This window comes from Python bivittatus, unplaced genomic scaffold (genome assembly GCF_059951505.1).
Source record: "Python bivittatus isolate LINGU-HERP-01145 unplaced genomic scaffold, Pbiv_v1 ctg000210_np1212, whole genome shotgun sequence".
NCBI classification, from domain to species: Eukaryota; Metazoa; Chordata; class Lepidosauria; order Squamata; family Pythonidae; genus Python; species Python bivittatus.
This window is the reverse complement of record NW_028277053.1, coordinates 10,453,879-10,480,891: the sequence shown is the minus strand read 5'-3', so window position 1 is coordinate 10,480,891 and position 27,013 is coordinate 10,453,879. Positions and strand designations below refer to the sequence as shown.

The window sequence follows — 27,013 nt, the reverse complement described above, 5'->3', positions numbered from 1 at the left end:
ATCTGTCGAAGGGGAGGGTGTTCACAAAACTGGACTTGCGCGAAGCCTACTTCAGAGTTAGGATCCGCGCAAAAGATGAGTGGAAGACGGCGTTCAACACCCCGCTCGGAAGCTACCAGTTTTCCGTGATGCCGTTCGGATTAAAAGGGGCCCCGGGGTATTTATGCAGCTAATTAATGAGGTGCTGCACGACCTACTCTACCGGGGCGTCCTGGTCTACCTGGACGACATCCTCATCTACACCGAGACCCTGGCGGAGCACGTGAGCCTGGTGCGCACGGTGCTCCAGAGACTGCTGAAGGCACAGCTGTACGCAAAGCTCTCGAAATGCGAGTTCCATCGAGAGCAACTAGACTACCTCGGCTACCGAATATCCAGCCGGGGAATTGAGATGGACCCGGCGAAAGTAAGGGATGTCCTGGGCTGGGAAGCGCCGCGAACCCGGAGGCAACTCCAAAGCTTCCTAGGGTTTGCGAACTTCTATCGTCAGTTCATCCCGAACTTCGCCCAAATCGCCCTTCCCCTAACCGACCTGCTAAAAACCAAGGGCACTGGGAAAACCCCCAAGCCCAGCATGGCACTCGCGTGGACTGCAGAATGCCAGGGGGCGTTTGAGGAACTAAAACAGCGGTTCACCGCGGAGCCGATCCTGCGCCATCCCGACCCAGACCGGCGGTTTATAATACAAGTGGATGCATCAGACGTGGCAACGGGAGCAGTCCTGCTCCAACCCAGCCCGGAGGGGCCATCCACCCGTGCGCCTACGCCTCCCGCAAATTCACCGAGACGGAGAGGAGGTGGATGGTGTGGGAGAAAGAGGCGTACGCGGTCAAGTGGGCGCTGGCCACGTGGAGGCATCTACTGGAGGGGGCAACTGAACCGTTCGAGGTGTGGACGGACCATAAGAACCTCGAGGCCCTGAAGACCCCGCGTAAGCTATCCCCCAAACAGGCACGGTGGTCCCAATACTTCGGGAGGTTCAGGTTCACACTGAAACACATCCCCGGGAAGCGCAACTTCTTAGCGGATGGACTGTCTCGCATGCCCCAGCACGCCAGCCTACGGGAGGAGATCGTGGACTCCGTCATCCCCGCCAGCAGGCTGGCTGCAAAGGCGGTGACCCGAAGCCAGACCAAGGGGGAGCGACGGGACGCGGCGTCTGAAGTAAGGCAAGGGTTCGCGGAGGCAGCGGAGCGGGACGGTTGGCTCAAGCAGAACCGAGAGGCGCTAACCGGCCAAGAGGGGTTGTGGTGGCACGAAGGAAAGCTGTACGTGCCCGAGGGTTGCCGACGGGAGGTCATGGAGAGAGCCCACGACAGCCGGAGCGCGGGGCATTACGGCTTCGTAAAGACACTCCATTTAATCCGGCGGCAGTTTTGGTGGCCCACGCTCCGGAAGGACGTGGAGGCGTACTCGGGGGTTGCCCGGTGTGCGCAACAGCGAAAGGAGCCAAAGGCAAACCTAGAGGCCTACTCCAGCCGGTAGCGGAACCCGACGGCCCTTGGCAAGAGGTCGCCATGGACTTCATAGTGGAGCTCCCGGAGAGTAAGGGGAAGACCGCCATTTGGGTGGTCACGGACTTATTCTCCAAACAAGCGCACTTTGTAGCGTGCCGGCGAGTCCCCACGGCCGAGGGGCTGGCGAAACTGTTCGTGCAACATGTCTACCGACTCCACGGCGCACCTCGACGTATCGTCAGCGATCGGGGCGGCAACTTCATCGCGCGGTTCTGGCGGGAGTTCCTGAAGCGGGTGGGGACGAAACAAGCCCTATCCTCCGCGGCGCACCCGCAGACGGACGGAGCCACGGAACGCCTGAACGGGGGCTCGAACAGTACCTGCGCTGCTACGTGGGGCACCAACAGGACGATTGGGCGGAGCTACTACCATTCGCGGAGGTGGCATACAACAACGCCGTCCACAAGAGCACCGGGTTCTCTCCGTTCAAAGTAGCCACCGGGAGAGAATTCGTCCCCATGCCGGAGCTGCCTCAGCCGGAATCCCAGATCAACTCCCTGGACGCCTGGTTCGCCCAAATCGACGAGACCCGGCGAGCGGCGCACGCGGCATTGCAAAGAGCCAAAGCCGACTACAAGAAGCACGCGGACCGCAAGAGGCTCCCCGAGGAAAAGTGGAAAGTGGGGGACCAGGTGTATCTGTCAACCAAAAACCTAAAGACGCACCAGGCATCGAAAAACTCAGCCCGAGGTTTGTGGGGCCGTTCCCCATTTCGGAGATCATCAATCCGGTGACCGTCAGGCTGACGCTCCCGAAAAGCCTCGGGAAGATCCACCCGGTGTTCCATTGCAGCCTGCTAAAGTTGCACCAGCCGGGGAACGCCTGGCACAAGGCGGAGGGAGTACCACCACCCATCATGGTCGGGGGAGCAGCATTTCGAAATCAACCGGATACTGGACGCCCGGAGGCACAAGGGGCAGACCCAGCTCCTAGTGCAATGGAAACATTTCCCCAAGTCCCACAGCGAATGGGTGAGTAAAACCCACATAAGGGCGCCGGACCTAGTGCGGGACTTTTACAGGAAATACCCCGGGAAGCCGAAATAGGACCGAGGGGGGGAGTTGTCGTCAGGGGGGCGGCATGTCAGGTTCGGTCAGCACGAGGTTTCAGGGAAGCACGGGGCTGCAGGGAAGCTCGCAACCAGACCACGCGGAATCCACCGGCGGTAGCTAGCGGGGAAAAGAGGAACCGAAAGCGCCGCTAATTAACGAGCCACCTGCGGCCAGCTAAACAGGAAAACCGCAGCGGAAGCTTTTAATTACGAACTGATAACGGCGCGAGCAAGCAAGGAACGGGGCCGCAGGGCAGCGAAACAAGATCGCAACGCAGCACAGAACCTGCGGTCTGCACGTAGCAGGGAGGGGCCAACCCAGCCGGAGGGGGACTGGCAATCAAGGACAATGGACTCTGACCGACCCTGCCATCATGAACGATCAGGGGGGACATTGGGGGGCCTAATAGCCCACAGCCGCAACGCGATCACGAGGCGGGAAAAAGCGCGGGAAGGGGGGAATATAACAAGTGATGCAATTGTACCAAGCCAGTCCTGGCTTTGCTTGTGACTACTACGTTACGCATGAGTAAACCTTCTTTGTGAACCACACGTGTCACGAGAGTTTCTCTGTCGAACGGGGCAAATCTCACACTAAAGACACCCTGATGGAGCATTTAGACAGCTACACCATTCTGACAAAGGACAAGTTACACATGGAATAAAGATAGGCAACTATACTTAGACTTACCAAGCTTGTTTCTCATGCCTTTAGAATGTATGCCCTTTTTTTGCTTCTTCATCAGGCACCATGAACCCTAAGAGTGGGGATTCGATACCAAACTCAGTGTTGCTGAACTACAGTTCCCAGCATCCCTCATCATTAGCCATGCTAACTAGGGATGCCAGGAACAAATAAAGGAGCAGAAGCTGACCATCCCGCATATAACAGTGGCACTTTAAATAACAATCCATGTCCATTCCCTTTGCTTTTGAAGAGGCAATCTGCCCAGTCATTTAGAAGAAGCCTTGTTGGCACTGAATGATCAAGACCCACAGTACAATACTTGCATTATCTTACAAACCCCCATGGCAACCTGAGTTGTCTTCAAAGAGGGCCTGCAGTAAGAGGAAAGAACTTCAGACTTGGCCTGTGATGCAGCAATCAGCCATGGGAAGCTCATATGAGTTTTTCAGTCCTTCTGATGAACATGAGTTATAAGTATTGTTTCTCAGCCTCTCACAACTAAGACTATCATCAACATGACCTGTCTCCCAATTCTCTCCTTGTATTGTCCTTCTCATCCTTCCACAATCTGGATCCTCTCTCTATATATATATATTTTAACCCACCGCTCCTTATATCTCAAATTATGACTATACTCTATGAGGCTGAGATGATGATAATGCTTTTAAAGATTCTGGAGATACCTTCAGAATGGAATTCTCCAGAATGGAAATATGAAGCTGTGAGAGGACTACAGTTAGGTATGCCTAATGTGTGTCTGATCTATTGCACTGTCACAGGAGATATTCTCCCTTCCCTCCCCTACCCACCCCTTTGCTCTCTTTCTCTCTCTGTTAATAATTGGTTACCACCCCAGTTCAGGAGACCATTGTGTAAACGGCCAGCTGTACGCATCTCCTCCTCACCAGATCACAGGAAGGCAGTTAGAAAAAAAAATCAAAATGTATTTGCCCTAATATAAAGTACATGAGAAAATACTCGTTTTATGTGGAAAATAGTTCAGTTGCCAGAATTCTTGTATTTCAATCCCATTCTTCTCAATAAATCTTGCTAAAGAGAATTCAGTGAGAATCATGCTTAGAAATAATCTCTTTCCATTTCGGACAGCTGCTGAGGCACTGCCACTCTCTGACTCACGTACATACAGGAGCACTGTGATGGCCTGTTTAACAGATGCCGGGAAAGACTAGGACAGAACACAGCCATTAGAGGAGGAAGCAGGGCCATTACGGAAAAGATTCTGTGCCCAAGAGAGATAGGGAGGAATTGTGAGAAAAAGACTCAAAGTAACTCCGCCTTAATTACATAGATATAAGTTGAGCTGGAGAATTGTTTTGACAGGCTTCCAAGATTCTGTTATAATATCGTACTAGCAACAAAGATCTTTACAAAAATCCAAGTCTTGTTTCCTGAGTTTGCCTGCCTCAAAGGGCTTGCCACGCACCCACACCTATACACAGAGTTACTTAAGCATTCTCTCTTGGAAACGGCAAGCCCAAGCTTCCCAGTAACAAAGAAGAATAGCAGCAATGTTAACAATGTGACTGCAACCACCGACACCCCCAAATCAGTTGAAGACCAATGACATGGAGCACACAGCAGTCTGTTGACTGTCTAAAAGGTTTGCTCCGATCTATCCTGTTTTAGTTGCCATCTTGGAAAAGCCATCACATACAATGCTTTAACTTGTCAATAGGAACACTGAAATAACTGTGAGCAGCATTGTAACATCTATCTATCTATCTATCTATCTATCTATCTATCTATCTATCTATCTATCTATCTATCTATCTATCTATCATCTATCATCTATCTATCATCTATCTATCTATCTATCTATCTATCTATCTATCTATCTATCTATCTATCTATCTGAATTATATAGCTGCCCATCTCACAAACATGACTCTGGGCAGCATATAATAAAGGATCAGTTAAAACAATTAAAACAACAGTTAAAAACAGTTAGAGGTACTTACAAATAAAAATAAAATAAAAATAAAACCACAGGAGAATGGACCAGCATCTCATGGGCTCCCCATTTCTCTGGGATCCCCAAGCCTGCTGAAAAAAACAAGTTTTAAGGGATGGTCTAGGAACAGAAAATAAGTTCCTTTATCCTTGTTATTCTGTATTACCTACCAGTCATGTGGAACAGTTCTTTGTATTTTGTTTTTTACTGTGTTTAGTGTAATTTTTCATTCAATTTTTCAACATACTTTGAGAAAGTGGTGAGAAAAGCAATGTAAGAAATATTGCCACCATTATGGCAATCACAGTTGCCTTATGCTGAGAATAAAGCCTATCAACCTTGGTTGGATTTTTTTATTATTTATACACATTAAAGGACTGAATTTGTGCACTGCACTAGTTTTAGCTAAGGAAACATTCTGAACCCCAAATCTTGGAGTACACAAGCCACTGGCTTCTACACCAGCATCAACACACCAAAGCAGTTTTTGCACTAATCACAGATTTTCCCAGCTCAAAAGTCTCTCAGCTCAACTCATGTCAACTTCCTTAACATGATTGTCTAGTACTCAGATTCAGCCTTTCTCAAACTGCTTTGCAACACCAGATCAAGCTAATTCAATCTGCATTAGTTCAGGATGCAGCTGTAAATTACTCTGTTTTCCCCATGCAGTTACAACTATCACAAGACTGTTTTGTACGAACCTGCATTTAAGTTGTGTCTTATCTCTGTCAGGAAATTTGGACCTTCTTTCTGTACCTTTCTTTCTGTAAGAGCTAAATCTTCCGCTGATTCAGAAGCTAATATCCAGAATGCAAACCGTACAGGGACTGAACTGCATTTAAAGTAAGAAAACATTAGTGAGACACAAAGGTTTATAATAGGAGCGAACTCTGTGCATGCCTCATCAGACTGATTCTCAAGTGTGCACAGATACCATCAACTGTCACAGGTGGACCATTCCTGGCAGCCATACAAATTAATACCTGAGGGTATAAACTGCTTTCTCTTGAGGGTTCCTTGCTGATCTAATCTTATTTATTTCTTTGGCTTAATTCCAGGAAAGCTTTCTCAAACTGCCAAGATGGTCACTTTTGTCCCATTATGAACATTTATTTTTCACGGATGAGATAAACAGTCTCTCTAGGTGGAAGATATTATTAATGACACCCTGAGTGACAGTGTCAAAGGTTATCATTGGCTGAAACTTTTTACCTACCTGGCTGGTTCTTCCACTCTAGAAGTTCTTCTATTCTAGAAAGAAAGACTGACTTTTTGATTTGAAGCAATTTTCCATGAGTTTTGGCAGTCATCTTTGCCATGGTCATAACTGAGAGGCAATTACAAGGTGGCATCAAGCTACGTCACCACTGCAATGTGCAAATAGGCTCCAAACCCCATGAAGAAAAATCTTTGTCCAGAGTAACTTTCCAAACATTACAATTCCCCTGAATTCCCACTCCTCACATAGTGGTGAGGTGCCAGACTAATACACATGAAATTACATGCTGTAAGGGACTGCCAGCCCCACTAGATAAACCAGACTAGAAAATCAATTCCACAGGAAGACTAAAATGATACTTTATTGAGATAGGCTATAATAATAGAATCTTGCAAGTTTGATTGTGTTGTACTTCCCCTCCTTCTTATACCCCAGTGAATCAGGGAGGCCTGAGTCACTTCTGAATGTTACCTTGGTTCCCAGGACTTAAAGAAGGTTTCAGCCCTCTTTGCCTAGGTAACGGTTCTTGTGTATTTCTGTCAAGGTCACCTCTCCACATTGACCCTCATAGCATTAAGGCATATGCAAAGAAAATTTAGAGATATTTCCAAACATAGCCTGAAAAGTTGTCACAGAGACTTATCAGCAAACTATAGAGATATCATGGGAAAGCAGAAAAGGCTGCCACAATTATGTACTACAGCATGGGCAGAAATGTAAGCACAAGATATGACCAGCTCAACAATACTTTCCTATGGCAGAACTATAAGCTCAGATTTAACTACTTTGCTCATTAGAAGAAATGAAACTTAAATTGTTAAAGCCTTCCAGAAGGGTCAGTGTGGATGGGCAACTGTCAACATATTTCCAGATACAGAGATTATATAAATCTAGTATTTTATCGGAGGAGGAGGAAGAGGAAGAGGAAGAGGAAGAGGAAGAAGAATTGTTTACATAACTCATTCTAGTATTTTTCCTCTTCTCTCCAAATTCTTCTCAATTTTTTTCCAGTTTGAACTCAATACCATCACTATGTAACAGGAATGTCTTCCTGAGGTTTGCAGAATAGTAATTCACAAGCATTTTTTCCCTTCCTTGCCACTAAACAGATGTCAAAGGAAGAACTGGGCGTCCCCCTTCCAGATGGTTTCTGAAAAGCCATCTTGTTACTCGCTTAATATATCCCAATTAAAATCAGAATGAAACGTTTTTAAAAAGCTAACAGATTTTATATCACTTGAAAGATATTGCAAAAAAGGATCTTCCTTACACACTGAAGAGGCCTTCATATTTAGTGGCCTAATTCAGAACCTAACTATTAGCCTACCACTATTGTTTACGTGCATAGTCTTTTACAAGCACAATACGTTTGTTCTACCTCAACCCTCTGAGGTAAGAGGCTAGTTATTATTGTTACTATGGTTCAGAGAAGGGAAACACAACCATTGGCTTATGGAGAGGTCACCTAGTAATATGATATTTAGGAACTGGGTTAAATTCTAATTCCCACATCTAAGAAATAAATTTGCGTTCTCTGCATTCTTTTTCACTTACTGGATGATCTTCATCTACTCTTCCTCTATCAACCTTACATGACTGCTGCAAGGATAAAGGGGGAGAACCCTCTTATACATTACTTGAAAAGGCAGCTATTTTCTAGACAATCTGAATTGCTAGAGAAGCTCCATTTATGAAGATCAAAATGAACAGATACTTTAAAGCATTGGCATTGAAAAACACTTAAGAAAGGACTAATAAGGCAGGTGCAAGCATACAGATCGACCACTGTCCTAGCAGAAGATATCCAGTGATGATATTTTTGCCCAACACATGTTCAAATATCCAGAAAATTGAGAACACTTCTACTACACATACCAGTACCACTAACTTTCTAATCTAATCATCTTTTCACTTTCAAACAGCTAACTATCATAATTAAGTCTTTTCTCAGACAGCTCAACAAATACATGCACAGCAGCAGCAGGGCAGAAACTCTGGGAATTACCAGACTTGTTCGTGTAATTGGATCCAAAGCCTTGTTAATTATTACTATTATTTTTGAAAGCATCTGTTACTTGAAGTTTGATGTCTTCTGATGACTGCTGTCACCTTTTCTTCCTTGCCAAGACAAACAGCCAAAAGTACATTAACATGAGACTTTCCCTGCATTATCACACCCACATTACAATCTTGCCTAGCTATGTCATTGAAACAGCTGTTGTCCTCAAATTCTCCACACTAATTCGGGTGGGGAATGTCACGGAGGTAGAGGAGAAAGCAGCGAAAATGTCTGCACTCTAAAACTGCATTAAGTGGAACCACAGTTCTCCTTTCTTTCAGTAGGGCTTGTATAAGAAGCAAGGCAAACTCTTGAAAAATGCTCTGTGACCTTTTGCCTCAGAAGAATCACCCACTCCAATCCCTCAAGGGCCATTAACTCCAAGCATCTGTAACACTAGCAGATTTAAGAAATGATGTCTCCAAAAACAGCCTTTTCCACCGTAGTTCTTCACTTTGTGGGTCCCCCCTCCCCAAACCAGGCTGATTCATTTGTGTCTGCCACCCCACCCCACCCCACCCCACCCCGAGTTCAATCTGAGCTGAGTGGAAAGTATATTTCAATGCAGCTTTAAACTGTCTTTCAGATTTTGTAATGAGCTTCTTGAGTTCCAGTGGAAGGCCTCCATAATGTACAAAACAGCAGCCAAGTATTTTCCAATTATTTAATTATCAATTACATCATCAACTGCTTCAGATTTGCCCAAGACCAAGTTCCTTAGATTGTCTTCCAATCTGCTGGTTTGCTAGGAAGACCATTAAAATATTTTCCAGACAGCTTAGAGGGCAGAATAGTTATCTGGATTTTTTTATTTCTGTTTCTAATTTTGAGTGTTCCTTAAGCGTCGAGTTCATTGTATTTGTAACTGAATTACATTATGCTGTTTTGCTTTCCTTTGTTTTTTACCTTCCTTTACTGTAATAGCATCTGTAAGCCACTGAGAGTCCTTTGGGACAGGGCAGCATAGAAGCCCTAGAAAATTGAGATAAATAAATAGTGCATGAGTATGGTCGTTCTGTTTACCTCTACTGTAAGTAATTCCTGCAAGACATAAAGCAACGGGGGACCACAGAGTCGGAAGTGGTCATTCAGACCATCCAATCCAGCCTCCTGCTCCAGGCAGGAGTCCGAATGCAGCTGTCTAGTCCCCATTTCAACACAAAGAGTGAAAGGTAACTGATCATCACCTTTCTCGGCAACTGATTTTAGCATCAAGCTGCTTTGTACTGTTAAGAAGTTTACTCTAATGTTCAACCAGAATCCGCCTTCTTGAAACATACACCACTATTCTGTGTTCCATGTCCTGCTCCCAACAATGGACAGACTGTGACCTCATTTTGTGTGATCGGCACTTGAAAAATACTACAACGTCCCTTTCTGGTCTTCTTTTCTCAAGGCTAAACATACTCCTCGGTCTATCCTTTTAAGATTTAGTCCCTTCCTCTGATGATCCACATGGTTCTTCTCTAGCATTGCTGGAGTTTCCTTGAAGTATAATGCTCAAAATTGAATATACTAATCAAATTTGAATCTAACCAATGCAGAACAACATGTAACTAATATTTCTTTGATTTGGAAATTATATTTCCATTGATGCAATCTAAACTTGCATTTTCCTTTGTTCAGCTATATCACACTTGTGCATGAAAATTCCAAAACCTTCTTCATATGCTATTACCAAACTATGATCCCACCTTACCTATATCTAGGCATCTGCTTTATCAAGGCTAAGCATAAAGGCACATCGGGGTACCCACAGTTGCCTCTTCTTAACAGCTGAGCAGTTGTTTTTAGAACAAGCAATTCAAGTATCTATTCCCCAGCACTTGCACATGATTCCATGGTGAAGATCCAAGCTGAAGAGGCCTCTCTCCTTTAAACATGATGGAGATTGTTATTTTAAACATCCATGAATAAAGACAACCCTTAAGAATTCCTCACACAATGAAAGTACCTCTGTTTCAGAGGACTCTTAATACAGGTAGTCCCCAGGTTAAGAATGCCCAGTTTACGCATGACCCATAGATAAGAACGGAGCCTACTGTAGCAAAATTCAAGTTAAATACACAATGGTTTGAGTTCATTACATGGTACTACTTATACAGCATTATACAATAATACTGTTCCAATTTACACACAAATTCAACTTAAGGACAGACCTTGGGAACGGAACTAGTTCTTAAACTGGGGACTACTTGCATTCATCAAAATATTCAACTAGTTCCTTAGGACTTCAGGCAGATTCCTTAAATTCTCCTAAGCACCACCCTCTTGACAATAATAATATTTATTATTATTAAATATTAAATAAAAAACATATGCTAACCAGAGAACTACCAGAGGAGCAAAACAAACCCCCCACACCTACCAACACTGGCAAGACAGGCCACAGCACATAAACAGAAAGCAAACCCCATCCTATTTTAGCACTGAAGGGTAATGAAACGTTTGCAAGAAAAGAACCAAGCTCAGAGAACCCCAAGGACTCCACAATAATATATAAATCCAGCTTCCAGTCCATGGAGGCTTAAGTAGTTGCCTTGTTTGCCACCTCCTCTTTCTCTGGATAACTTCAGGAATCACACTGAATATTGGATTGCTTCAGATTTGATAAATATATTCTGGTTTGAAGTAAAGAAAGTGCAGAATTAATTATGCCTTGCAAACAGAAGACAAAGAAAAACAAGCTAGTAAGAGTGGCGTCCCAACCAAGACTTCTTAAGAGAGCTGAATGATGTGGTGGAACCTCTCGGTGCCATGTGGGTTGGCCATTCCCACCAAGTGTGTTGGGCTCCTGCCTCACTTCCATAAGGCCACAGGGAAACACTTCAAGTTATGCTTGAGGGATTCTCTTACACTTGTGTTTGATCAGAAGGAAGCATTTACTTTCATCTTCAACTACATATGGGAAGGCAGAAAATGATGTGTGTTCAAGGAAGGAATGAAATGTCCTGTAACGGCGGCTACTACTTTTGCAAAATCCTGCAGTAAGTCAAGGAAGGATCAGTATTGGGGTGAAACAGGGCATACGTGCATTTCACTTACATTTTCCTTCTCCCTGAAACATGCTCCATTTTTTTGAGAGATGTGTCACATTCCTTTCTGAGTAGGAAACTGTTCTCAGTGGGGTAATTGCTGGAGAAAAGAGGACGCATGTTCCAATTGCAGAGAAAAGTGGTTCCATGATCCGAATCCCAGTCCAGTTGTACATAGTTTATTATTTGCAATGCATTGACTTAGATATGCACAGATGGGAGGCAGTGGGAGAACCAACCTCAGGTACATTTATTTAATTCCTTTTTAGCATTCTGCATAATCAGAGATCAAACGGTAGTCATTTAAAAAGAAAGCAATATCTTTTTTTTCTTTCCATTTCCATTAAACATTTAAGTGACCTGCTTTTTTCTTATTTTTTCTTATTGCTTTTAAAATAATAACAAAGGAAAAGGAAAAGGAAAGGAACAAAACACAAGGATAATTATGATGGAAATACATACATTGTCAAAGAGAAGAAAAAAAACATAAAAAGCGATTTAACAAAAAAAGTGAAAGAAATACGACAAAGAAAAAAAAGTGACCTGCTTTTTTAAAAAAAAAAAAATCTTTCAATGCTAAATATTCTAAAATAGGCAAGTATTTTTTTTTCCCTGCCAAGGGACCCTCTTTCCTTTCTGAAAGGACTCATTTGCTCATGAAAGGGAAAGAAAAGATGGATGATTCTCACAATAAATAAATAATCACAATGAAGACAAAAAGCTCCGTGTACCTCATGTTAAATAGGGACAAATGGTCTGGCAGGAAATAAACTAAGTCCTTGAACTTCAGTGTAAATGACAACAAAGCAGTGAGGTTGGCACTCTACAACAAGCATTCTTCCCACCCCACTCCAAAGGATGAGGTCCAGCATTATTAGCCTTAATTACTCTGGAGTGTGAGGGAGCAGTAATCGTTTGTGTACCATGGAGGCTCAACACATATAAATATTGGGGTGGTATTTAATAAGGGATGAAAGCCACAGAGTCTCGCACTTATAAGAAAGCAGAGAATGAGAATAGGTCCAGCTAATCTGGATGCTGCACCCAATGGTGGCAAACTCAATGTTTCCAGGAAACACACTAACAATGCACAAGAGCAACCTCTCAGTCTTCAATCTTACATTGTGTCTCAGAAAGGAGGGTTGTTGTTTTTTTTAATTATCTGATAGTTCTGCAAACCTTTGTTGCTGTTCGCCCTGCTTGGATTCCAACCTTGTTGGCATTTACTATCTAGGTTGGTGATGATGCAGAAGAAATGTGAAAAGTAAGACTTGGAAAGGTTTAACGGTAGCACACTGGTTATTTTTAGAGAATTGGCCTTTTTTTTCCTAGAGGAGGAGGAGGAGGAGGAGGAAGAACAAAAATCTTAGAAAAGATGATGGCAGGTAAACTAATAAAAACAATGCCCCACTAAGCTAAATAATAATGACTCTAGCATCCATTATGCTGTTCAGGTTTTACACACCTGATTTATCTCATGTAAGTATATTGCTTCTGTGGATTCTGGCCAAGGTTTTTGTAAGAAGGCTTTCTGCTTATAACCCTACGTTCCTTTAACAGGGAGCTGACACACTGTCCTTGTAATCATGCTGTATAATCTTCTTTTTCTCCAAAGCAATATCTAGGCCCACATCCACAATAGTTGGAGAGCAAAGTGTTTTCCCCTTCGGTAGCTCATGTACCATATGGTATGTGAAAGAGAAGAATGGAAGAATGAGGTTGGTGCAAAGTAAATATGAAGCCAGCAAGCTGTAGGCAAGTGAGGGAATCTATCCCAAATGTGCTTCTAGTACACACCACCGTTCTCCAAGCCCTTCATAGCCACAGGTTGCTCCATCAGGGTTACTCCCTTTCTTTCTTGTTGGAGATCTGTTTTATTATTGCTGAATTAAACAGGACACAGAAAGTAAGATGGGTAGGTATGCTGCAGACTGAGTAATTAGCTGGCTCAAAAAGCCACTAAGCCCTTCTAGCCACCGAGAATCCCACTCATCTTTCCACCAGCCAACATATCAGTGAGATATACATTACCTTCTGCCTTCAATAGCTGGAAACCAAGCATCCTGATCCCTGCTAACCAATCATTGATGGGGCCTAAAATGTAGGTTTCCTGCTGCATAACATAATACATGCCAGAGCATATAAATGCAAAATGGGATGGATGTGGGTCTAATCCATTTTCAAGATGGTCCGTAGGAGCTCTTCACTAATTCCATTCTCCCAACATGTATGAAGCAATGGACTCTGAGTAAGTAAGGGAATAGTTCAAACTTGTGTTGTGCATTCATTTTTTCATCCCAAATTTATTTCATAAGCAAAGAGGGTGGATATACAAACAAATACACCTCACTTTGTCAAAGTGTAGTTTGATTTTAGCCCAAAGGAACAAATCTGTGAGTCTTCAGATGCTGTTGGTCTCTAACAACCATCTGCCAAGGCCCATGATGATAGGAAACAGAATCAGAAACGTTTGGTGGAATGCAGTGCCCTACCCTCCTTTAGACTCCAGGTCTGAGAGGGCAGTGTACTATAAGAACTCAAGTTAGACTTTGCCCAAGAAAACTGGACTCAAAACTGGATTACTTACTCATTAAGCTCAGTGAGAGACCTTAGGAAAAGAATGAATGAATCACTCTGTGTCTTGTCTCGTTCATTTTCAAATAGTCACTCATAATTTGCCCTGCCATTTTTCCATTGTACGTTGTGATACATTTTCTACACTATGATGAAAAATTCATATTTATATTCATGATTTTCTCTCAACATTTCACATGTCACGTGCACTGGAGCGGGACGCAGGAGCCAACAACTACATGAGAATGTTTGAGCAAACCAACTAGCCAAAATTGGCTTGGCTCCTATTGTCCAAAACAAGAATGCCAGGGCTGAATGGAAAAAGACAGGCAGCCTATGCATCTCAGAGTCATACATGGGAAGTTGAGAAAGGCACATTTCAAACTGTTGAGCAATGAAAACAGCTGTTGCTGAACGGAGCCATTTAGGCAGTAGGAAAAGCAGCCCTCTTTATCTTTTTTTAAAGTGATATTACGGCAGGCTAAACTAGACCTCTTGTCTTGACAGGATTCCTTCTCATTCATTAATGTTTTCTACAGGTGTTTTTTTTCTTTTGCCATCAATCTTGGGCTCTCCTTTTCAGAACGCTGAGTAACAAGTTTTTTGCGTATATTCTGCAACCCTGAATCTGCTTCCCAGTGTCTTGGACCTATGACTTCCTGGCACATTTCCTTTTCCTTAGAACAGCCTAAAGGCCTCTGACGGCTGTGAACAACTAAAAATATCCGACTCTTGTGGCTTTTCCAAGCAGATCATTAATTTCAACCTTTCCCTTCTCTTTCTGCTCTCCCCTGAATGCACTTCGGCTTGCTTGCAAGATTGCAGAAGTGTGGGTGACACAACCACACACAGCAAATCAAACTGAACAAGCCCCAATTAGAGCAGAGCTGAAGCTTCCACTCACATCATGAGGAAGATGCTTCTATCAACACTGTTTAAAATGTTCCTCTCCCCTTTTCTAATGAAAGTAAAGCTCGGTGGAAGAAAATTAGGCCCAACCGGCTCAGAACCTCGCAGCCTCAAAACCCTGCAGAACATTCACTTGATTGGAATAAAGGATTGTGATCTTTCAGTTCCTTTCTACATACAGACTTGTTAAAAAGCATTATTTTGTTCTAAGAGGAACGGCGGAGGGGAGAGAAACAAATCTGAACGTTATTGTTGTTGCCTTCAAAACATTGTTTGGGCGCAAATGTTGGGCAGCAAGGATTAGTACACGCTACAGGTAGATGTAAAGTCTGCACAACTATCACTGCAACACTTTTGGAAGACCCATCCTGAGCCATATCTAGGTGCAGAAAGTTCAGTATCTAAATGTGCTTGATGATGGTGGGTCCTCATCCTAATCCCAAAATAGTGCGCGCGTAATTTAAAAGGGAGATACCGTCTTAGGATCTCCCAACTATTTATTTTTACAAATCCCTTGTAGTACTATATATCTGAAGATGCCATCTGCTAAGCAATAAAAATGAAGACGTAAAAAATAAAAATACTTATGTTTATTGAAATAACACAAAGTGGCTCACCCAAAATTCAGACTTACTGTGCTTCAGAAGATCTGTTCATTTATGCTAGTAGCAATTCTTTCGATCACCATCAATTATTTCTTTAACCGTTATCAAAACCGTATGCATTTTCCCATGGAGGGGAAAAAAAACGAACGCTGACTTACTTTTCAGTGATGTTCTTCAGGTGATTACTTCTTTCAGCAGGTTCGGTTTCAGCAAATCAAGATTTTGAATTCAACAAAAGCAGCCATCCGAGATTTCTGAAATAAAAATAATGTGTGGTGAGTTTTTTTAAAGAAAAGCCAGCTAAAATAAACCCAGAGATAGATGCCACCTCCCCGAGGAATACATTTACACAAGAATCTTTGGCGTGAGTTTCTCCTTAAAAGCCTGATTCACTTATTATTCAAATGAATGAACAAAAGAAACACATTTCTTTGGAATACATTATAAAGGTAAGTACCAGGACGTGGTGCTATACAAAAGCTAATCAATGTGGTCATAAGGCAGCATAAGAAAGAATGAAGGAAACCTAGTATATAGGAATGTGATTTCCCGTGATTTTGTAAAGCGGGTCTCAGATTTTTTGGCTATTTTACACAATAAGAATAAACGCCCTTTTTGTCAATAAAATGCAACGATATGGGTCCCTTTGATAAGGCATTTTCCGTTCCCTTTCAGCAGGAACCAAAACAATAACAGAGAGTGACCAAACGTAATGGAGCCATGGATTAATTTCAAACTCATCACGTAATTCTGTGATATTTCCCACGAGATCCTCAAACAGGTTGCAGTGCTATGAGACAAGATTTCCATATTTATTGGAAATAACACTGGAGCCAAGGCGAAGACACAATTCCCTTTCAGCATTCTCATGATGGGAATAAAATTAACTTCCTCGTGTTCTCTGCTTTTTCTTCTCTTTGGCCTCCGCAACATTTCCCCAAACTGAGTAATTGCATTTCCTATACTGTTATGATTCCACATACAACCATGCAGCCATAAATAGATTTTTGGAAATTACATCCAATTTACAATGATCCAAAGTCTGGCAAATTGAGATGCAAATTACATAAGGGCTTTTTTGATAAACAAATTATGAACCAAGGCTAACTGAACAGCAATGCTAGATCGCCTTTAAAGTATCATGACAACGTTTGCCAGCAGAGAACAGAATATAATTAAACTCTGGGGTGGGGTGGGGTGGGAGGATGTAATAAGATGCTAGTTTTTTCTCATATGCCAATCTTGGCAATCATTCATTTATTATAAACTCCTTAAACACCAGGACACATTTAATATACCAGATCAGACCTTCCAATTGAAAAAATTCAGCTTAAATGCATTTATATACAACCAAAGCCCATTATTGGGGAAAACAGATATGACAAATTTTATTGATTAAACTCTAATGTAGTGCTCTTCGGAAGGAATGGAAAAGTCATTTCAACACTGTCATCTCCTACAAAATGAATACACATGAACTAAACGAGTTGCTAAAAATAAGCAAGGGCGTTCTCAACTTTACAGCACCATTAATTCCAATTTGCCTTCCCCAATTAAAATTAGTCCCTGGTTAATAAAATTAATATTTCATAAATATATCTACAATTAAACTGATCCAAGAGGCCTAGCGATTTGCATTACCAAAATGGGTGGCATTTGCAGCAAAATATATCAGCGACTAATTGCAGATTATAGAGAAAGGGTATACTCAACGTTAGTAACCACTAGATTTTAATAGAAAGTGTTTGCTTGGGAAGAACAACTATCTAAAAGCATTTGCTTTATGCTACATAAGTCAAAGGACAAAGAGATGGCGATAATTAATAGCAGTGCTACATTTTCCAATCTATACACAGCTTGTGTGTGGCACGCCATCCATTATTATAGTCATTCTTGTCCCCCAGACCTATTCAGCTGTTAATCAGTAGCTTGCCCCATTTCTCTTAGGAATAAAATTCCAAGAAACAGGCTAGGGAATTACGACAGCGGCTCTTTTATTGCCAAACTAATTAAATGTAATTAAATTAATGGCAGGCTGGAATGGAAAGTATTTTAAGAAAATCAAAAAGTATTTGCTTTACGTACATCCAGAGTGCCGCAACTACATCCTTACAGAATAATTGTTAGTATAAACGCCTAGTCAGTGGCTGAATTCGTGACTGATGCTCAATTAAGTTTGTCAGGTTTATTAGCAGGTGTATGACTAATAAATAATTGGGTTAATTTAAGCTGTCAATATTCAGAAAAGAAAAAGGAACTTTTAAAAGGAATTTTAGTCTTCCTTTTGCTACCACACGCTCACATGTATAAACTTCACTTAAAAACAGCACTGCTATTGAAAAACTCAGTGGCTTTTAAATAGTTAGAAATCCGCTAGATGTATACATTTGAATGCTGGGGGGGGGGGAATTGCATTCATTATCATTGAATGTCTCATTGATCCCTTTCTCCAATGCTCTAAAGGGTTTTCACAGGCTCGTGGACATGCACTTTTGCAAATCTCTTCTTTGAAGACAAGGATGCAGAAATACTTCAAATTTGCATCCTGGTTTTGCCAGATTCTCAAAAACATAATAGCCATTGTTCATTTTGATCATGAGCCAGACTAAGATTTGAATTTCATTACATCAAAAAGATCTATCTTCACCGTAGTTCTGAAGTCACAAGGAGAAATACACGAGCATTATTCTGTCCAATTATTCAGAAAGAGCCCAGGTTGATACCACCTTCCAGAGTGTCAAAGAGTATCCAGAGTCTGCCATCTTTTATCTTTATCTTTTATTGATTTTATTGTAATTTCTTTGTTTGATTGTTTGCGCCACCCAGTCATTGAGTGTCAGGCTGCATACAAGTTTAATACATGACGGTGGTGGTGGTGATGATAAAGATGAAGACTGGAGAACAAAACTTCAATAAAAAACAAGCAGTACATCAGTCCCACCAGGTAAACCGGACCAGGAAATCAGCTCCACAATCTCTCTTATTGAGATTGGCTGTAGTAACAGAATCTTGCCATTCTGATTGTGCTGGACCTCCTTTTTATACTCCAGTGAATTAGGAAGGCATTTCCTTGAGCTGCTTCCAAATGTTATCTCATCATTCCAGATTTAAAGAATGCTTCAGCACCTTCTGCCTAGGCAACCACTCCTCCATATTTCCATCAAGGTCATCTTCCTTACTTCCTTACTCTCTGCACAGCAATTCTGTAGAATATGGTAAATGAAAAATGCATTTCTGTAGGAGCCAGTTCGGTCCTCTCACAGGGAGACCGTGAGTTCTAGTCCCCTCTAGGCCCAAAGCCACCTGGGTGACCTTGGGCCAGTCCCTCTCTCTCAGCCCCAGGAAGCAGACAATGACAAACTACTTCTGAAAACTTGCCAAGAAAACTGCAGGGACTAGTCCAGGCAGTCGCCAGCAGTCAACACTGACTTGAAGGCGCATGGAAACAAAAAAGGTGCTAGGGAACAGTGTTCTCAGAATAAATAGCAAATTTTCCAAATTACATTGAAATGTTTGGAGTCAGGATCTCTGCCAACGTCATGTTGCATTGTATACCAGTCGTCAGAACACAATTTACTTCCTATTAAACCAGGGTCGTACCTTTTTTCTCTTTAACCATTTTTTGGGCCATGGAAAGCAAGGATGCGATGTAGTTCATGAGCTGAAAGTAATGTATACTCCACTCTCTCCTCCCATTCTTTCACGGAAAGTATCCTGTTTGGTAGGTTGGTCTGAGAGACTGACTTGGCCACAAGTCTCTCAACAAGGGGGCCTCCCTGCTTCTAGTCCAACACTTAAATCACTGCACCACATTGATACTTTCCTTCCTTACGTCTTCTTTTTGAGCAAAGCCAGATAGCAGCAGTAATTATACTGGTCTACGACCATAATAAAGATTTGATTTGATAACAGCAGTAAAAGAACAGATTAACCTAGGTAATAGCTGTTCTAATCCACACTATTTACACATTCTCAAAGAGCATGAATTGTGTAAAAGGTATTCCCCAACGTCCTAAAATGGGGACTATAATTAGTCAGGGATTAGAGTCAGAAACTCAGAATTGCTCACAATAAATAGAATCAGATGGAACATGGGCAAAAGCAGAGCAGCATAATCAGACCCAACCAGCAACCTTGAAAAAGAAATGTAGAATTTATTATCTAAAGCAGTAATTCACCTGCCTCAAGTACAGAAGAATAGATACTGGAGCAAATTGCTGAATGACATTTAATGCAAGTATAACATGCAGATATTCACTCTCTTGCAATACATCTTCCAGAATAGCTGCCTGTGACCAATTTATGTTACGCCGTGTTCTGTATCCCATCTTCATACAAAATAATACGGTATTCAGCTCCAATATTATTAAGAAGCAAGAGATTAATAATAATACAATTAAATGCTACCACATGTTTTAATGGAATGTACCAGAGACAGATTACACAAAAAGCAGCAGAGCCAACTAAGAATGTAAAATAAGAATGCAATTCAAGGTAAACGCAAACGATGATACCCCATTTTGAAACTGCCTTTCAGACAGAGCCCCCTCCCAGGGAACTCTATTGTTGAGGGCAGAAATAGTATTAATCCAGCCTAGAATGCAGAGATGGTAGATAGATAGACATGTTCAAACTTTTATCCTGCTCCCTTTGTTTATCTCAGTTAGCATCATCAGCCCACTGTCTGTGTTACAATATACTGTTCTTAATTATCTTCATACCTACTTTTGAATATTTGATAAGCTTTTTTCCCAAAGATAGAAAATTTCTATTCTGTGAATTTTAAAACTTTCTTCAGAAATCTCTTTCCTACAATCATTAGGAAACGGCAGAACATTATCATCTAATTTTGCTGATGGAGGCCTGAGGCCAAATGAAAATTACTCTGCCTAAGAGTGGAATATCCAACATGTCTTTATGGGAGTTATTCAAGAGTTATTCAAGCCACTGTGGTCTGGTCCATTTTGCATCATTTGGTCAACATAATTTTGCCAGAGAAATGTAGAGTTGCTGGCAAATGGAGATGGTGGGCTCACACCTCTGGCAGATATAGGTTATCTGAATCCCTTTTAATAGGGCTTTTGGCCCGGATATACGACTGAGAAAGTCTGATAACCTTGTTGAATGGCCTGATCAGGGCCAGCTGCACTAGCCTAAGGTCATAAGTGGCTGGATTTTAAGGAACAATCTGGGCTGAGAAAGGAGAAACATCAATTTATGAAGCCCTCTGTGAATTCCCATCTTAGAGCTTCTAGCTGCCAACGCCTTTTCTTGGGATTTGACTCCAGTTGTCTTTACACTCTTTTTCCTGCCTTGCTTCTTCTCTGGGACTGCCAGAGTCTGCCTGGTGAATCTATTTATATGTGTACAAAACCTGGACTGAATTTATGACTTCAAGATAAGCCTGACAGATTTCCTTCAACCTTAAACCAGGCAAGTATTTCCATTGGCAAGGAAATTCAACCTATTCCAGGTGGGGTTATACACCCTGAAATAGCAGAAATAACAGTTGAGAATGCTCCTTGTTGCTCACTGCCTCTGAATGACAAGGTTGCAGCAATGTCAGGAGTAAATTTGCAGAACTCCATCTGGTGTCATGTAATGTAGTGTAGTGTATTATCATTCCTAAGGAGTTTGGGTTGGGTTACATCACACAGATAAAGTGCTGTATGTTAACCCAGTTGGAACATCTAGAAAATTCAGTCATCTACAAAATACAACAACTAAACTAACTGGTACCCACCCAGTACCAGGAATATAATTTGTCCATAGTAAAAGACTGCATTAGTTGCCAACTGTTTTCTGAACTCAGTTCAACTTGTTGACTTTAATCCCCTGAATTGCTTAGGGACCTAACTATCAGTGGGACCACTTAGTAGGAACATATTAGGCAATGCAACGGGCAAAAGAACTCCCTTAAAGAAGTTGTTGCTTTCAGAGACCCCTCCATCTCCAGGCACATGAAGAAGGCCTTCTCCTTCCTTTCTACCAAACTATGCAATGCATTCCCATCTTAAAAGAGCCCCCACTCTTTTAACTTTTAGGAAAAAAGTCCATTATTCCTCTCCAGCTAGGACTTTCTGCATTTGGGTTAAGGGTAACTTTAACTATGTTTATTTGGCTTAAATGATGTTATTTATTTACTAAATTTATAAATCAAGACTTCTAGGCAAAAGCAGGAAGGACTCAGCCGATGCAACATACAAGAAAAACAGTAAAACCACAACACAACTTATATCATCATCATCTTTGCAAATTAAAATAACCTCGTCTGTGACTTTTCCTTTTTCTAGGTATTTTTTACACATTCGCATGGGCGCACACATGTGTGTGTATTTATATATTTTTTTCATGCAAAAAATAAAGAACAAGAACAAGAAAGCATATCATATTACATAGGAAAAAATCAAGCAATCTAATTTTTAGGTAAATCATTAAACCATGACTACATAAATTAATATCAATTAATCTTCCCATTACACTGATTGAGTGCCAGTTTAGAAATAGAAAGTGAGTGCTTACATCTATAATCTAAGATGGTAATTTGGGAATAACTCTATCTTTTCAACATTGAATAATTATTGTCTTTGCTTGCTCCCATGCATACTGTAATAAGTTCCTAATTTAATAAAATGATAGATTCCAAATTTTGGGTATATAATTCAAAAGCAAATTCAATTCTTTAAATAGCAATTATCTCTGTTACACCACATTTACAGTTTTGTAAACATCCAACCAAAATGCAATATTAATAAGCTGAGATGATATGAGCAAGTCTTCTCTCACTCCTATCATAGTTCCTACACAGTAGAGTTGGTAGTCCACCCTTTTTGAACATGCTTTGAAACAATTCATAAATAAATAATTTTAACTTGAAAAGTAAATGTTCAAGATCTAAATGTTCTCATGTTCCACCTCTAGATATCTTTGGTGCTATGTCAGCATTGACTTCAAGAGCGGCTGGACAAGGACAAAGTATCAGTTATGGGATCCTCTAAATCACACAAGAACCCTAGAGTCCCAGCACCCTCTTGAGCAAGCCAAGTTTTTCTTAGGAGTAAATACCATTCAGTTTCAAAAATGGGTAATGTTATAGTAACATTAATAGCATAAGCATATGGAACCATGTAGGTTCCCAGCCAGCCAACCAACCTCTGGCTAATGAATTTAAAAAAAGAAGAAACGAAGGAAGTTCAGAAGGTAGAGTCAACCCTAGGGAACCATGATCAGCCCAGACATGGATGACAGGACAACTGCTGCTATTTCAATCATTTCAGGCAACAGGAAGAACCTGGATGGGGAAGAAGACAAAGTAAACAGGAGGAACAGTTTCCAGAAAACTCAACAGGCCTTTGGGCTGAGCTCAGCCAACAAAAATTTTGCAGACTTACATAGCTCTCAGTTGCAGGTCTGTATGCTAAAGACTTCTAATATCATTCAATCATGAATCTTCTTGACATTGAGTATTTTTGAAGAGTTTGGGTTGTATTGGGTCTGGGGTGTTGGTAAGAAAATTATTTTGAGATACTGGAAAAATAGTAATATTCTTGATATTAAGGATTGGATTCAAGAGACATGTGACTCTTAAAAAGGAAACTTTATTTACTAATCAAAAAAGTATTCAATATGTTGTTCTGTGGCATTGATTTTATGATAATTTGTAATGTTAGGCAATTGTTCATTATTATTGTTCCCCTAAGGTAGATTGAGAAATCTGTTTAACATTCGATTAATATGTGGCATATATCAATATATTCTCTTCTTGTTTGTTTTTGTAGTTTATATATTTGGTATATCGTAACTGTTCTATTTCTTTCTGCAACACTTTCCAGAAATAAATTAAATTTTAAAAAATGAATCCTGCAACATCTAGCCAAATTTAAAGGGAGGTAACACAAGAGTATGAGAATCCCATTTTCTTCTCGTTGTCTTCCACCCATACAGAGTGAACGTTTGCAAGGAGAGGGAGAAAGGTGGTGACCATCGAAAATGAGGAGGAAAAAAAATGCAAAGTCCACTTCCTTTCTCTTTGCTTCCCTGCCTCATTGCAATTACTCCTTCCATAGCTTGTCTTCCTCTTCCTCCCCACACCTTAGATGTTTCTGCAAGAATGAAGGGCTTGAGACAGGATGCAGGCAGAGAGAGAGAGAGAAAGAAATTAGGTATAGATAAGCCCATGGGGGATCAATTACAAATGGAATAATGCCTTACCTTTACAAATAGTTCATTTTAATCAGGAATTACTCCTTCACTTGTTATTCATTTAATTTCTTTGTCTTGATCCTGCCTGTTTTGGAGTATGGCCTTTGATCAGTGTGCGTGTGTTCACATATGTATGTATACACATAATATTATATTTCCATATCGACCCATTTATTAAGGGAAAAGGAATATTTTTATTTTATTTTATTTTATTTACTGTCCATAGCAGGAGACATGCATAGAAAGGAGTGGAATTTTAATCTGCATTTTGGTTCCTTTAGCCCCTGTGCAATGGGCACCAGTGCTCAAGTCATCCTATTTTCTGCTCCATTCAACCTGAATGTTTTCATGGATATTTGGCAGGATATTCTATTAGTCCTGCCCGTGACATACAAGAATTGCTCTCAATTAGATTATTTCTCATTCTGCATACTGTGATGCCAAAATTAAAGCACGCAACACATGTGCTATTATAATTTGGGATACGCCCCCAATGAAGCCCATTGCTCTATGTGACAAAAATGTATATCCATTCTTTAAGTGGTCTTCGAAAGTTTCTCTGCTAAATGCAGATGGAAATGATGCGGGGCGGGGGGCGCTGGCAAGCTAAACCACTGACTTTGGTATATATATATATACATACAAGGCTTTGTTTGAGGCTGTATTACGCATATGGACTGTATAAATAGATAAAGGTAGCTAAAGTTAAATTTTTAGAGGAAAAAGATTAAAAAATCACTGTACCTATTCCGCCCAGCTAAACAAATGTTTCACTTTCTAAATGGAAATTGTACACCACCACACCTACAACAATGCTGGGGGGAAAGGAAGGACTCCAGTAAGTTAAGCAATGTAATATTGTATCATTTATTTGGGACAAAGGTAGGACTACGTAGATTCCAGATTCATTAATCAATCATTTATACAAATTTGATTCTAAGCTGTATAATACCTATTTTTCATCAACAGAAGACGAGCTAGATTTCCTTCTAGAGAAAGTAGGTTTAATAAATTTATCCCAGAAATGGGTTACTCATCTTCTTTTACCTCTTTCACTTGAAGGAATTGTCAATTATTCGATCTATGAAATTGGAGAAAACTCCTGTTCCTGCAGGTTTTCCAGCTGACTGGGATAAAAAATATATTGCGGCGGGGGGGGGGGGTTCACTCTTATTTTACTAGAGACTGGCAATAAAGCTTTTTCAAATAAAACCCTTGCCTTTAATTTTAGTGATGTAAATATTACTTATTACCCAGTCAGGCAAGATTTCTACTATTTGTTTTAACTATAAACTTCTTACCTTGATTAATGTCGATTTTAACAGATACTTTGATCCATAGAATACCAACAGGGTATTCTACCAACATTAATGCACCCAGTTCAAGCCAGATTTTTACAAGGCTGTCAAGCGTCTGACAATATGAAATAGACAAGACCCAGCAGCTATAATTCTCTGGCTGCTGACAAAGTGTTTGATATGGTTTATTGAGCAATTTTTTAAAGTGGGTTCTCATTTAACTGGGTTTCTCAAAGTTTTATATTTTGGATTGAAAGCATTTATTCAATTACTAAGCCATAGCCCAGTATTAATAATGAATGTTTTTGTTGGTTAAATTTATATTGAGATACATGCCAAAGATACCTTCTTTCTCCTTTTTTTTAATCTTGCCAAATTAGAAATTCTGAAAATAGCAGTAGAGTTACAGTAAAGAAGCACAGCACAAGATTTTATTATATGCTGATGATATCCATGTTTTATAGATAGATGGGAAATCTCTATTCCTATTCTTTTATTAGAACATGAGTGTGGGGCTCTATCAGATTACTCTTGAAACTGGAGTAAAACAGAGTTGATTCCACTGGGTCACACTAGCAATCTAGAAAAATATAAAAGTCTGGGGGTTAGATTAGGTTATGTTCTGACTTTTGTTTCTCTTTCTTCCTCTTGATAAAAGAACCCTTTCCACCTGATCAATTTGAACTTGTGAGAAATGTAGACAGATGTTCAGAAAGGCCTTTGGAGTATTTGGATTGAGAAAAATGTGATTAAAATTCACATAATTCCCCAAGACTAATTTCTATTTTAAGAGGCTTTCCCAAATTTATTCCATCACGTTATTTTAATTTACAGGATACTAAGTAGCTTCCTTCAGCAAGGGCATCAGAGATTTTTCGCTGCATGAATTGCAATTGCATTGATGGGGAAGGTGCATTTAACCTTCCACATTTTCAGTATTCTGGGCCATTATCCTGGCATCAATTACCGTCTAAAATAAAGGATACTGAAAACTCCTCTTTGGGCAACTAGCAGGACCCCAGTTGCAATACCTGCAGTTAATGCTGCTTCTTGGCAGTTTATTAAACTTAAGCATTTGGCATTTGGCCCAGGTGTAAATGCTGTTTCTGAAGTTCCACAGCAGTTAGATGTTCTCGTGGATTTATCTGTTCCTCATAAGTCAGGCAGCCCTTTTTTACAGAGTCAAAGAAGTTGATGAAATTGATATTCATGTGATATTTCCAATAATAAGTTTTAATGCCTTGTCCTGGTAAATCAATACAACAGTGCTTCTCAACCTTAGCAACTTTAAGATGTGTGGACTTCAACTCCCAGAATTCTGGGAGTTGAAGTCCACACATCTTAAAGTTGCCAAGTTTGAGAAACACTGCAATAGGAGGTTAGATTAAACAACACAATTATTACTTTCTTATGATTGGGTTAATACCTAAAAAGTCCTCCGTACGGATTGCTTACAAGCTTTTTGCTGTTAAGGATGGAACTCAAAAGTTGATAACAAACACATTTGGTTTGGTCTTCTCCTATTATTGTAGCATTACAAGCTCACATCAAAAGGACTGTTAATATGACTCTGGATGAATCACTATATGTGAAAGATGAATGTGTTTATCTTGGCTACATCCCCAGTATTTGAAATTTAACAAGCTAACAGGAACTATGGATTTTTGAGGCATGGGAATTAGCTAAAAGAATAATTACACAACACTTGAAGGAGACAACCACACCTGATTTGCAACAATGATTTGTGTGCGTGTGTTGTTGTAAACATTTGAATAATTGTTTAGATCACAGATGGATTATTTCCATTTGAGAACAAGACTGCTGAAAGCCACTTCAAAAATGGGTGGGACCAGGAAACAAAGTGAGTGGAGCCACTAATTG

General features: G+C 40.9%; 1 protein-coding gene across 8 annotated transcripts in view; it reads right to left on the bottom strand.

Annotated features, from left to right (window-relative positions):
• Positions 1-27,013, bottom strand: part of ENOX1 (ecto-NOX disulfide-thiol exchanger 1) — a 394,509-nt gene that overhangs the window by 274,351 nt on the left and 93,145 nt on the right. For 7 of the 8 annotated variants that reach the window (XM_088139474.1, XM_088139470.1, XM_088139476.1 and 4 more), the window contains exon 2: positions 15,791-15,886. The gene's annotated coding sequence lies outside the window, so the exon portion shown is untranslated. Of the gene's footprint in view, positions 1-5,932; positions 6,064-15,790; positions 15,887-27,013 lie in introns of all 8 variants that reach the window. The other variant, XM_088139475.1, reaches the window with a different exon arrangement.